We start from the raw sequence: 13,224 nt of genomic DNA, 5'->3' as shown, positions 1-13,224 counted from the left end.
AAAAAAACTCTCTCTCGAACGCTTCTTAATTATAGCAGTTAACCACAAAGTTTAGACTTATCAGGAGTTTAGTCTGGCCTGATGGCCAGACGCGTCGATTTAAAAATTTAATGTTTGATTTTAATTAGTATTGCGCATTTAGTGTAATCAAGTATTTTTTTTATATTATCTGTATGTACAATATAAAACTTTAAACAATTTCCTTAATAAATAGTCAGGTAAAAGGCTATCTGTGGTGAAGCCAAAATAACAATCCATAACTTAAAATTCATAAACCACCCCATCACCATTATATTTGATATATAAAGCACCCCGACTAGGTGCCCAACCATAGGTATGAGCATCTAATCTTGCTGTATGTGGTAAGTAGAATTTGTTGACATAAGAACTAGCTGTGATGTCAGTACCCGGTATTCTCCCATCTTTTAATCCAAGCCCACATGAACTAACTATGAGTGCTTTTACACAAATAATATATACATTTTTTAGATTCCTAATAAAAAAGGTTTAATCAAATTATTTATAATGCCAGCTTTTATTTAAAACTAGTAGCATGTGACTTTTAAATGAAAAAGAACAAGTTGGGTTATGGTTTTTAATAACATGCAAAGGTTGTTTATTTAAATTTTTAGTTTTGATTTTTGTTATTAAATTTCACAACGTAAAAAATTTTAATCTACTTTAAAAAAAATATTTCTATAATGTAAATGTGATTTCCAAAGTTTTTTATATAAATATAAAAATTAATTAAACAAAATATTATATTACAGGTTATCAACATATTAACCGGCAGTTTAAAACATTTTTTAACGACAGGGTTCAATAATAATTTTAAACTGATTTTTTGTTTTAAATATAATGGAGATCAGTGGACAATATAGATAAAGTTTGGTGTATCTAAATTCTTTGAAATAAATTTTAATAAAAAAATAATACAATAAAGACTAAATAATACAATAAAGACTTTATAATACAATAAAGACTTTAAAAATACCTTTTTAAAGTTAATTATTTTTAAATAGTTTTTATTAAAGTAACCAAGATACCTTTTATTTGGGTAAGGATCTTTTTCATCTCCGACACAACTTCCCCTTCGCAAGGCCCCAACTGAACCCTTGGGACCTATGGGGCCAATTAAACCCTGTTCACCCTTCTCCCCAAGTTGCTCAAGCTTGCCTGGCCCCCCATGCTCTGCTGACCTCATAAAAGCGGGGCCATTGGGGCTTACGGTTAAACAAATTTTTTTTTTTACGGATGCAGCTAAGCATAACCAGAAACACAAAATTAATATTATTTTTAAACTCATTTTTACAACAATCAAAGAAGGAATGTTTAATTCTAAACCCAGTTAAATTAAATATTAACAAGTTAGTTTTAGTTAAGTTCAAATTCTTATCACAAATTATACAACGTTAAATTTAGGTTTAGGTTTTATTTAATAAATCCTTATATTTTTTTAATTTTGTTTGGTAATTTTGTTTTTGAACCATAATAAATACACTGATAATAACAATATGTTTTGAAATCTAAGATTTCGAACCATAATAATATTAATAACTAGAATTATTTGATAAATTAAAAATGTTTCGAAATTATTTGATTATTTTCAAAATTAATCATTATTTTGACTAAAGATATGTATAAACATTACCTAATTTAAAATATTAACTCAATTTATTAATCAAATATTAGGTATTTAAAATTGATTTGGATTATTAATAAATAAACAAGCATTTAAATATAATAAACAAACAAAAATTATTTTTGAAATATGTTTTTTAACTACACATGTTATAAAATACATCATACTAAATTTCTGATGCTTAATATTGAACTTTAATTTTTAATGAACAAACAAAAATTTAATTTTTAGTTTATTTTTGAGTTAATATGAGTACGATATAAAACTGACCAAAATTAAAAAAAAAATAACAACTTTTAAATTTTAATAAACAAACACATAATAATTAGAAATAAGTGATAATTAATTATTGTAAATAGGAGGCCTAAAACGCATTATGATACTTTACAATATACTAAAATTTTAGATTTTTAAATTCTTAGGAACAAAAATTATCTTCTTCCAAATTTGGGACTAAAAATAATAAAAAAAATAAGTATAATGACAAAAAATGTATTTCAGAACAGTTCTGTCTAAACTGAACTCCTATCTACTCTGATATGTTTAATTTTAATCACTGTCGGGAACTCACCATGTCTGTAGGTAATGTGGTCAAAAAAAATCAAATCATAAAAATTTTCAAGTCTTAAGTTATAGGAAAGATGATATAAATTATAGGAATGAATGAAAGATGATATAAATTATAGGAATGAGAGGTGATATATCTCCTTATAATGCTCAAGATATAGGAATGAAAGATGATATATATCCTTATAATGCTAAAGGGTTTAAGACCTGTCAAATGTAATTAAAATATTATGTTAAATCTTCAGACAACATCTGTTTATTAATTAAACACTTTTATCACATTATTATCCGAAAGGTTACATTACACTTATACAAAAAAGTTTATCTCACGTACACAACAAAAACTGTTTTCTAGGTTACATACATAATAACTAACATAATTACGAGTACGTTACACACGAAAACGTATTTTGAGTATTAACTACATTATCTATTATGATATTTAACTGTTAACTAATCCTAAATAAAAAAAACTTGATATATTAAAAATTAGGTGTGTGTTTTAGGAACCAAAAAATATACTAACTGTCAGAGATAATATCACGAAAAAAAAAGCAAAAATTGATAACTGTCAATTTACATATTTGTATCGAAAAAGGTTCACACTATTAACCCATATCCTTTGCATTTTTAAAATAATACGGTCCAATTGAACGGAAAGTTAAACACAGTTCACACTGGCTTTACATGACAAATAGCAAATTTTACACGGAAAAACGAAAATACATTAGACAATGTTCGATATAAACGATTAAATTTAGGGCGTCCAACTGCCTTATGGTCATTAAACTGATTGTTGAATAAAGAAGTTAATTTGCTTGTACCATTTATAACCTGTATATACTTAAATATACATAAATACGGTCTCTGAGTTTTTTTAATATTCATAATCTTTTGTACGTCGCTTAAACGGCACGGGATGGCTCACGTTCAACCGTGTTGAAATTTAACACAAAATTCTGAAATAAACTCACATTCAATAGCTTGTTCAGGTTTATCATCTTGTTTGGCTGTAAAATAAGAATTTGTTAACACCCTACATTGTAAGACTAAGCAAGTTAAAATTCCGGTTACAATGTTGAAATTTAACACAAGTTATTAAAATAAACTTACATTCAATAGCTTCTACATAATCATTATCTTGTTTGGCTGCAAAATAAAAATTAGTTAAAACCCTACGTTGTAAGACTAAATAAGCAAGTTTAAGTTCTGGTTACAATGTTAAAATGTAACTCAAAATATTACAATAAACCTATGTGCAACAGCTTGTAGAGGTTTATTATCTGGCTCGGCTGCAAAATATATTACAATTTAATAAATTTTCATAATTAAACACCTTATTTACAATAGTTTTTAAAAATTCTAATTAATAGACAATATATTTTACATGTTTAAAAACAGCGCCCATTAAAGATAATATTTGTTTAGTATTTTTTTTAATATTTAAAATTAAAAATATTGGTCCAACCATATATATTCAATTGTCCACAGGTAAACTAAATAACGCAATATATTAAAATAAAACTCACGTGCGACAGCTTCTACATGTTCATGATCTTGTTTGGCTGCAAAATAATGTGTTTAGACAGGGCAATAAATGTAAACAACTAAAGGTCTTAAATACACTGCCTTCCTTTAAAACACATTAGAAAAAACGCACCTGCATTAAAGTTCATGTAACTAGCATTTCGTTCGGCTGCAAAATAAATTACAATTTATTAATAAGCCTAAATAAAAAAATATATATATTGTTTATAGTCCGGGTCAAAATACACTTACGTGCGCCAAATTCAATATATTCACCATCTTGATTGGCTGCAAAATAAACTAGATTTATTCGATAAATAAAATATGCTTTGAAATCGTTCGATCATTTTTAAAATTAATCTTTATTTATAATTAAAGCTATGCATAAACTCTACTTAATCACGAATATTAATAAATTAAACATTACTCATTTAATTATTAGACTAAAAAGGTATTTAATTATTAGACTAAGAAAATTTTAGACCAATGAATTTAAAAATATTAATCTATAAATTTAAAAAAAAGAAAGAAATTGAATTGCATTAAACAAAAAAGATTTTAACATATTTTCTCTGTTTGGTATTCGTATACATTAATACATTAATTTTAAAATAGCAATGCCTTTATTAAATGTAGATAATTGACAGTACCCGCTGAAGCATAATCATTACTAAAACGAAAAGTTTTTACACAAAAAAGAACACTTTAAACTCATTGATTTCGGTTTAAAAATACTAATTTATAGGCCAAATATTTAGTAAAAAAAATTTCGAATTATTTCTTTAACCTTTTTTTAAAATTAAAAGTTTGGGGTACCAATTCATCTTAAACATTCAATTGTCTAAAGTTTATTGTTTAGTTCAATAATATAACAAAAACTACTTAAATAAACTTACCTGCTACAAATTCCACATAAAGACCATTTGGTCTGTCTGTAACGTAATTTCAAGAAACTATTTATTACATTGTGAGTACCTATCAAAGTTTAACTTTTTAAAAAATTACACCCTGTACTTACGCAGAAAGAACAGTTTATTGGAAAGCAACAATGTTGTAGTCAGTTTTTTTTTTGTTTAGTTTAGTTTCGCTCGGTAGTAAGGGCATTGACATATCCACAAAAAATATACTTTAAAGTGTAAATGGCGGCATTACTAGACTATTTTCTTGTGTGACGCTAACATGTGGCTAATACCAGCGCAGTTAATGTAACAATATAGTTTATAATGAGCTGTAAATATTACATAAATTAATGATTTTTAAAGAAATAAAAAATAAAATACAAAACAATATACGTGTTAAACGTACCTGCACTGTTGTTTCGTTTATAAAGTTGACTGAGATTGGCGAAGGTACAAATAAATAAAAGCACTCCAGCAATGGCCAATGTTATTATTAATGGAATGTTCTGAAAAAATGCTTATTTATACAAATTAAAACATTTAAATTTATTAACTTATTAACATTTATTGATAATTAGTCTACAACTTGATTAAACTAGTCCTCTAATAAAATTACGTATATATCGACCTTTAATTGTTGTTGTTGGGCTGTAGGTAAGTCTGCTGTTAGGTTTAACGTTGTTTCTGTTGCCATAGTGGTTGTTCTCAAATGTGTTGTTATCATAATAGTTGTTGTCAAGGGTGGTGTTGTCATGGTTGTTGGTGTTAAGGGTGATGTTGTCATGGGTGTAGATGTCATGAGTGTTGTCGTTATAATGGAAGTAGTAGCACCTGTACAATAACGAAAATTTACAAATAATATTTTGATCGGATAAAAAAAGTGAAGTTTTATATTTTTTAAATACTACTTCGTGTAAAAATTAAATAATTTAAAGTAATTTATTAAGAATAAAGGTAACTCACTTGCTTGTAATTTTTTTTGGCAGATATAATATTCAGTATAAATACATGGATGATCCCACCACTTTAAATTACCACCCCGGCAAATAAATAGCAAATAAGTCATTGGCATGTACGGATCGTCCACCAAAATATCAGTCTATAAAACACAAATTTACTGTCGGCGCGTTTAAAAGTCCTCATAATTTCTGGTACAAGTACAAATAAATTTAAATACAAATTGACTAGAAACTTGTTTTACTCCAATCAAGTCACAAATTATCTTGCTTTACAGAGACTAACTTTATATTCTTAACCTTGGGGTTTTAACCAATTTTAATTCACGATCCCGCCTATTACAAGTGCTGTCCGTAAATTTGAAGTCCAATATTGAATATATTTTTTACTAAGAAATTAATAAAGTTGGTGACACTAAACACGAAAATAGTTTTAACTTAAAATAATGTACCTTGTTTTTTAAGTTAAACAATTTAAAAAAAAATAATTTAATTAAAAAAAAGAGATTGATAGCCATGTTTGTGATGACGTGGAAAGTACTAGCTTGTATACATTTACTACGCTACTTACTTTCTATGTCAAAAAAAATATAGTTTATTCAAAAACAATAAATATATACATGTTTTATTAGACGATAGCAAATATGTTATTTGTTTATTAATTAACAAAAGGAAAGGTCAAAATTTAGAAAGTTACAAATTTAAAGTAATGTACAAACAACTCATTTGTTGATAGTTGTGTGAAGTAAAACATAAAAAAACTATTGAACTAACTCGTTTAAAACAATATAACAAAAGTATTTAAACAAAGTCAGTATTTAAAAAAAAACTGTACATTTCAACACACTTGAAACAAAAACAGGCAATATATTATAAGCATTTTTACTTTTCTACAGTTAAAAATTGACCAACGAAATGTGAAATAGCATAATCTAAAGGTTGGGCAAAATAAATAACAAAAATGCAAATTATTAAAAATAAAAACTTTACATTTTTTTAATTAAAAAAATTTAGCATTTTTTTACTTAATGATCTAAATTTTACGCAAGTTTGGATGTGTATTCTCAATAAAATCACAAAATGGTGTATTTTTGTTCAAGCTTGTTTTCAGTTTCAATTGGAGCATGTTAATTCCTTGTCAATTTTCTATTAAATAAATTAAACAATCAACAATCTTGATTTAAAACTATTTTTAAAAAGCGTGCCAAAGATTTATAATAAATGTATAACAAAATCTATATAAAAAGGGGTTAGCAAGTGAAAATTAAATGGGCTTAAAACACCCTTTAAATATTTCCTAATAACAGTTTATATTTTTACTTTTGATAAGGGGAGGTCAAATGCGCGACCTCAACATATAATAACAACGCAAAATATTAGAATTTTGGAATAAACTTACTTGTATCAGCTTCTACATGTTCATGATATGGTTCGCCAGCAAAAAAAATCTAATTTTATAAAAAAAAAATTATTAATTTAGTCTTGAATTAACATTGTTAAAGATCTGTTATATAACAAATATTTTTAAGTGTGATTTTGGTGTTAAGGCACTGAAATTACTATGTGCGGTGATAACAAACCACTGTCAAAACATTAACCAGCAAATTGTCTGATGGCGTCCGGTAGTTTGGTAAACCGGTCATGGCCTCCGACTACGAGCCGAAAAGTTTCAGGTTCGAGCCTCACAAATGCCACACTATTCGCCCTTGAGCCCGGCGTTTACCGATAGCTCAGAGACGTACCAAACCGCACACCCATACCCGATAAAAATATTAAAAACCTATCACCTTGAAAGGATATAAAAAAATGTCAGATGGCGTATATGTTGAAATTGCATAGGATCATATTTATAAACTTTTTTATTCTACAGTTTAATTTAAGAATGTGAGATATAAATTTTTAAAATAAACTCACCTGCGACAGCTTTTACATGTCTATCATTTTGTCCGTCTGTCAAATAAGTTACAAATTAATTAAAAATAATAAAACTCAAGACTTGAAAAAACAATATAAGAATTCTGTATATAGAAAATAAGATAGTGTAAGTTATTTAGGCAGTTCAATTCGCAGCAATGCTAAATACGATTCGCTTTAGAACGGAAAAGAGCTTAAAGTTTTATCTAAAAGGACTTTACATTACTCACAATGTAAAAATTAAAACATTGTGTAAGTTTAAAACCTATACAATTTTTTACGCGCAAAAGAATCATAATAAGTGTAATGCAAAATCTATAGAAAAAAAATAATTGGCGATTGTGTATGGTGTAGTGTAACTTAAATATTTAATAAGGGGAAATTTGAATAAAAAAAGTTTAAAAACAAACAACAAATTGAAACATTTTAAAATGGTTATAAACCAAGACTAAATAAAAAACGGGGTTATAAAAACAAAATATAAAATAAACTTACGCGCAACAGCTTCTACATAGTCAGGATCTCGTTCGACTGCAAAATAAAAATCAAAAACTGATTTAACGATTTGAATGAACAATAATTAAGATCGACTTGATAGTTAAAAAAAACTTACACAGTCATTTAAAATTAAAATATGAAAAGCGGAAAATTGCGGTTGCGTGTGGGAAATACCGAAATTTTTTTATACCGTCTTAACTTTTAAAGTAAGCTTTTCATCATCCTCTTTCCCTTTAGGTGGATTAAGTGAAGTACAAAAGTTACGATTCGTCTCGTAGTCCGCGAACTTTAACGTTTACATACAGTCCCCACTATTTCGCATCCCGTACTTTTGTATTGTTTTAATACAATACCAACGACTGCTGATAGTATAAATGGACGAATGGTTTCATGGTGTAGCATACTAGTCTTTGCAGCAGTTTACCGCGGTAAAAAATCGTGTTTCAATCCTATAATGCCATACTATTTGCACAGGTGATGTAATCAGGTAGCTGACACATACCTCATACATAAACTTAAAAATGTATTTAGTTTTACTTACATGTCCGATTTTTGCTATTAAAATATAAAAGAAGTTTCACAAGAATGATAAGAAGTAAAAGTGTTCCAGCAGTTGCACATCCTATTATTAACGGAAGGTTCTAAATAAAAGGTTTTCAAAAACAATATAAAATATTAAAGCCAACATTTTAAAATATAATAGATTCACATTTACAAATGATTCGGGTAAAACTATATAAATTGTTAACTACAAAAATAATATACATGCCAACCTTAAAATGTTGTTGGACTAAAAAAAGTACAAAGGTATTGTGGTCGTGATAATGAAAGTAGTTGTTGCCAAAAATAAGGTTGTCATATAATATGTTTATTGTGTTATATGGTCTATAGGGTTTAAAAGTTAACAGAATAATAATTTTCCTATTTCTAAATATAAAAACAATAACTTTTAAAGTTCAATTAACTGTCACGATTTTTTGAACTGTTAAAGACAAATACATTGGTATGTCATTTTATTGTTATGTTTATATTTAGAGAGTGCCTACGTGATCAAAAAGTTACTAAAATTGTAAAGATTTAAAAGGTTACCAAGGCCTGGGTTTATTTAAACTATTAAGTCAGTTCATTATAGCAAAAAAAATTGGCCAGGGTAGTTTATTATAGCAAATAAGTCATTGGCATGTACGGATCGTCCACCAAAATATCAGTCTATAAAACACAAATTTACTGTCGGCGCGTTTAAAAGTCTTCATAATTTCTGGTACAAGTACAAATAAATTTGATTACAAATTGACTAGAAATTTGTTTTACTCCAATCAAGTCACAAATTATAACTTTAAATTCTTAACCTTGGGGTTTTAAATAATTTTAATTCACGATCCTGCCTATTACAGGTGCTGTCCGTAAATTTAAAGTCCAATATTGAATATATTTTTTATTAAGAAATTAATAAAGTTGGTGTCACTAAACACAAAAATAGTTTTAACTTAAAATAATTTACCTTGTTTTTTAAGTTAAACAAGTTTAAAAAAATAATTTAATTAAAAAAAAGAAATTGGAAGCCATGTTTGTGATGACGTGGAAAGTACTAGCTCGTATACATTTACTACGCTACTTACTTTCTATGTCACACAAAAATATAGTTCATTCAAAAACAATAAATATATACATGTTTTATTTGACGATAGCAAACATGTTATTTGTTTATCAATTATCAAAAGGATAGGTCAAAATTTAGAAAGTTACAAATTTAAAGTAATGTACAAACAACTCATTTGTTGATAGTTGTGTGAAGTTAAACATAAAAAAACGTTTGAACTAACTCGTTTAAAACAATATAACAAAAGTATTTAAACAAAGTCAGTATTTAAAAAAAAACTGTACATTTCAACACACATAAAACAAAAACAGGCAATATATTACAACCATTTTTACTTTTCTACAGTTAAAAATTTACCAACGAAATGTTAAATAGCAAAATCTAAAGGTTGGGCAAAATAAATAACAAAAATGCAAATTATTAAAAATAAATGCTTTACATTTTTTTAATTAAAAAAATTTAGCATTTTGTTACTTAATGATCTAAATTTTACGCAAGTTTGGATGTGTATTTTCAATAAAATCACAAAATGGTGTATTTTTGTTCAAGCTTGTTTTCAGTTTCAATGGGAGCATGTTAATTCCTTGTCAATTTTCTATTAAATAAATTAAACAATCGACAATCTTTATTTAAAACTATTTTTAAAAAGCGTGCCAGAGATTTATAATAAATGTATAACAAAATCTATATAAAAAGGGGTTAGCAAGTGTAAATTAAATGGGCTTAAAACACCCTTTAAATATTTCCCAATAACAGTTTATATTTTTACTTTTGATAAGGGGAGGTCGAATGCGCGACCTCAACATATAATAACAACGCAAAATATTAGAATTTTGAAATAAACTTACTTGTATCAGCTTCTACATGTTCATGATATGGTTCGCCAGCAAAAAAAATCCAATTTTATAAAAAAAAATTTATTAATCTAGTCTTGAATTAACATTGTTAAAGATCTGTTATGTAACAAATATTTTTAAGTGTGATTTTGGTGTTAAGGCACTGAAATTACCATGTGCGGTGATAACAAACCACTGTCAAAACATTAATCAGCAAATTGTCTGATGGCGTCCGGTAGTTTGGTAAACCGGTCATGGCCTCCGACTACGAGGTTTCAGGTTCGAGCCTCACAAATGCCACACTATTCGCCCTTGAGCCCGGCGTTTACGGATAGCTCAGAGACGTCCCAAACCGCAAACCCTTACCCGATAAAAAATATTAAAAACCTATCACCTTAAAAGGATATAAAAAATGTCAGATGGCGTATATGTTGAAATTGCATAGGATCATATTTATAAACTTTTTTATTCTACAGTTTAATTTAAGAATGAGAGATATAAATTTTTAAAATAAACTCACCTGCGATAGCTTTTACATGTCTATCATTTTGTCTGTCTGTCAAATAAGTTACAAATTAATTAAAAAAAATATAATTTAAGACTTAAAAAAACAATATAAGAATTCTGTATATAGAAAATAAGATAGTGTAAGTTATTTAAGCAGTTCAATTCGCAGCAATGCCAAATACGATTCGCTTTAGAACCCAAAAAAGCTTGAAGTTTTATCTATAAGGACTTTACATTACTCACAATGTAAACATTAAAAAAATGTATAAGTTTATAACGTCACAATCAAAGAAATTTGTCTTAAATCTATTTTAGGAAGCGCTGAAAAGAGTCATAATAAGTCTATTGCAAAATCTATAGAAAAAAAATAATTGGCGATTGTGTCTGGTGTAGTGTAAGTTAAATATTTAATAAGGTAACATTTGAATAAAAAAAGTTTAAAAACAAATATTAAATTGAAACATTTCAAAATGGTTATAAACCAAGGCTAAATGAAAAACGGGGTTATAAAAACAAAACATAAAATAAACTTACGCGCAACAGCTTCTACATAGTCAGTATCTGGTTCGGCTGCAAAATAAAAATCAAAAACTGATTTAACGATTTGAATAAACAATAATTAAGATCGACTTGTTAGTTAAAAAAAACTTACACAGTCATTTAAAACTAAAATATGGCAGGCGGAAAGTTGTGGTTGCGTGCGGGAAATACCAAAATTTTTTATACCGTCTTAGCTTTTAAAGTAAACTTCCCATCATCATTCATCCCTTTAGGTGCATTAAGTAAAGTACAAAAGTTACGTTCCGTCTCGTATTCCGCGAACTTTTTTTTACGTATAAACTTAAAAATGTATTTCGTTTTACTTACATGCCCGATTTTTGCGTTTAAAATATAAAAGAAGGTTAACAAGAATGATAAGAAGTAAAAGTGTTGCAGCGGTTGCACATCCTATTATCAAAGGAAGGTTCTAAATAAAAAGTTAATATAAACGATATTAAACATGTAAACTGACATTATAAAATATAATAGATTCACATTTTACATATCACAAATGATTAGGGTAAATCTATATAAATTTCTGACTAAAAAAATAATATACATGCCAACCTTAAAATGTTGTTGGGCTGTAAAAAGTGCAAAGGTATTGTGGTCGTGATTGTTGCCGAAAATAAGGTTGTCATAGTGGTAGTAGTAAAATAACAAAAATTTTAAAGTTATTTTCGAATTTTAAATAAAAAAAGGTAATCAAAGTTACCTACCTTGTAAATTTCGTTGGCAAATATATCTGATACGATAATGACATTGATGATCCCTCCACTTTAAATCATCACTCCTTAACCCAACACAATTCTCATTCTCTTCCCAATTATCAGGTTCACCATTATTCCAATTGGATTGGTTGCTCAGCAAAGTTGTGTTATCGTTCCACTTAAAAGAGGAATTATTATTACCTGGATTTGTTCTAGTTAGGCCAATCCAGAATGAGCTACTTCTTACTGAAATGTTATTAATATAAATATTTAAAATAAGTTTTTACTTAAAGATCGCAGAATTTAAAATAAATCACTGAAAATACGAGGCAACAAATTTATTTCGTTTTTAGTGCCAAATTGTAACAAGTATTTAAGTAAAGTGTGTTATAAATCGTATTAACTTATGTTATGCCAGCACATAATCAGCAGAAAAATTATCGGGCAATTACATTCTAAAAAAAACGCATTCGACCTTTGCACATAATAATTAAATAGGAATTTCATGTAAACTAGTTATGCGGTCCAGACAACGATCATTAAGGGGAGCAAAAACAAACATTTAGCGTCTCAAAAAAAGTAAAAAACTTAACTGAAAGTCCCAATTAGTTTTCAGAATATAAGTTTTACACAAGTAAAAAAAAACTTATTATTTTTTTAATATTAAATATTACTTTTTAGCGATTTTAATTCTTTACTAAAATTGCGATTTCCAGATGTTTTTAAAGTAGCCAACTTGGCATTCATTTCTGCACATTTTTTCACTGCTGTTGTATAGTTTTCCTTAGTTAAACTAATATAATATTCTTCATTGTTATATATATATCATTGCCCAGATACAACGTTTAAACTTAAAATCATCAAACTTAAAACTAACTTGTTCATTATGTAACTTATCGCATTTTTGTTTAACGCGATATAAAAAAGTTAAGCAAAGGCAATTTGATTGGAAAAATTAAAAAAAAATTAATTGAAAAAATTAAAAAAACGTCATAATTTTTTAAACTGTTAAACACAAAAAACATGTA

Source organism: Corella eumyota, chromosome 7, assembly GCF_963082875.1.
Source record: "Corella eumyota chromosome 7, kaCorEumy4.1, whole genome shotgun sequence".
Classification (NCBI taxonomy): domain Eukaryota; kingdom Metazoa; phylum Chordata; class Ascidiacea; order Phlebobranchia; family Corellidae; genus Corella; species Corella eumyota.
This window is presented reverse-complemented; position numbering follows the sequence as displayed.